Source organism: Limulus polyphemus, unplaced genomic scaffold (genome assembly GCF_000517525.1).
Source record: "Limulus polyphemus unplaced genomic scaffold, Limulus_polyphemus-2.1.2 Scaffold8937, whole genome shotgun sequence".
Taxonomy (NCBI): domain Eukaryota; kingdom Metazoa; phylum Arthropoda; class Merostomata; order Xiphosura; family Limulidae; genus Limulus; species Limulus polyphemus.
This window is the reverse complement of record NW_013674547.1, coordinates 21,547-23,626: the sequence shown is the minus strand read 5'-3', so window position 1 is coordinate 23,626 and position 2,080 is coordinate 21,547. Positions and strand designations below refer to the sequence as shown.

Below are 2,080 nucleotides of genomic sequence, written 5' to 3'. Positions count from 1 at the left end.
AAAAAAAAGCATTCGAAAATCGCACCGAACACTGCACGACCTCTGGAACTTTATAATAAAAAAATAAGATCTGTCGCATTTTACATGATTGGTATGCAATTATCCGAGTAAAAAACAACCAAATAACAGCGACATCAAATAGTATTTAAAAAATACACCAAAGATGAATTAAAATATACTTTAGAGCAATGAGAGCAATCCAAAAAATATCTTACCTAAAATCTTAGAGACGGTTTTGAAAACTTCCAGCAACTTTGGTAAAAACTGTGAAATTCACTACTAAGACAAGCATTTTATACTCGACAACAAGGATTCGAGGGGGTGGATTTGTTGTGAACTGACGTCATTTTAGTGGGAGGGAAAGCTACATATGAAATGGTGCAAACTACGACTACTTCATATGTTTGTGATTTCGTCACTCTTTTAACTCATAAGTGTTGACAGAGATATTGGCAATATTCTAAAGATTACTTGAAGAAGTTACGTATTGTTTGCCTTTGTATTGGTATTACCTTACTTGGATTCGGTCTTCATCTGTGATGTTGACTCCTACGTCACGATGTATTAGTTGTTGCCGATAAGCCAAGCCCTGTTGATGGAGAGATCGCCATTTTGTTGAAACTCTTCGTGTCACGGGCAGTGCTTCTAGTGTGCTACGTTAATTCAAGAAGCTGTGCTGGACATATTTCATCATAAATACTCAATGTAAGCGTAAATATTCCCTTTCGTGTAATTTTGAGTTGTCAAAATTTGATTTTTTAAATGATTACAGAATGGAGGCAAACAATGACATAGTAGTAATAAATGAAATATTTATGAAACGTACAATTGTCTTTGTTTTGCCAAGTACTGAAAGTTTCAAGTATTAATTATATTTACATGATATTTCGACACCAATCACTAAGCGATAAAAATTGTCTGCGACGCTGACAAATAAAATTTAACTCATCGTTCAGCCGAGTTGCATATTATACTGTTGAAATTTTGTTTGTTTGTTGTTAAGCACAAAGCTATACGATGGGCTATCTGTGCTGCGCCCACCGCGGGTATCGAAACCCGATTTTTAGCGTTATAATTTCACAAACTTACCGCTGAGCTACTGAGAGACTTATGAAATTTAACTAAGATAATGTAATTTGTATTTCAAAGAATTCCATTTATTTGTGGGAAAATATAGAAATCGCTAAGTAGCATCTTGTTGCTCCACAATTGAGCTGTGGTTGGGCTACAAGAGTGAAGTCTGATGTCACCATTCTGTCAGATAAAATAGCCCTAGATTTGGCAATGATTGCTCTTGACTAGCTACCTTCTTTCTTGTCTAAGCGTGGCCTCGTGTTTATAGTAATGAACCGTGAATTCGAGGTCCCGTGGTTCATATCCCCTTACCATAAAGAACAAAACTGCTTGCATTTTGTGGTCGTAGGTGTGTTATAAGAGTAATGGCCAAATCTCATTATTTGGTTTGACAAGAGTAACACGAAAGTTTGCAGTGTTAACTATCTATCTTCCCTCTAGTCTGTAACTTCAGAATTAGGGACGGCTAGCACAAATATCTATCGAGTAGCTTTATCCAACAAACAAATAAATGTTTCTAACATATCAACTTTAGTAAATGTTAACTTACTTGATCCTTTACTTTTTTAAGTTCTGTATTTTTTTCTTTTCTTCGAGCATAGCAATCTTGAGTTATACAAAAGCAGATTGACCAGTGGTCAAATTGCAATTGTATCTTTTATTGTTATAATGCTGTTTCATTAGGAGGAACTACCTCTCTGCAGTTGGCTGCAGGTGATAAATGGTAGTTCACCTCACATATCTGTTCTTAATATTTGTATATATTTTCCACAGATTGCAGATTAAATCTGATAGATGTTGTATCCTTACCGCTATTCATCAGACAGTACCGATGCTTATTTGTTTATTTTGAATTTCGCGCAAAGCTACACGAGGGATATCTGCACTAGCCGTCCCTAATTTAGTAGTGTACGACTAGAGGGAAGGCAGCTAGTCATCACCACCCACCGCCAACTCTTTGGCTACTCTTTTACCAACGAATAGTGGGATTGACCGTCACATTATA

At 36.2% G+C, this 2,080-nt stretch overlaps 1 long non-coding RNA gene across 1 annotated transcript in view; it reads right to left on the bottom strand.

The window, feature by feature from the left end:
• The window catches only part of LOC106475655, a 2,469-nt gene extending 1,934 nt beyond the window's left edge, over positions 1–535 (bottom strand). Inside the window, exon 1 of the long non-coding RNA XR_001291830.2 lies at positions 216–535. This is a non-coding gene — a long non-coding RNA (uncharacterized LOC106475655). The remainder of the gene's footprint in view (positions 1–215) is intronic.
• Positions 536–2,080: the final 1,545 nt, after the last annotated feature.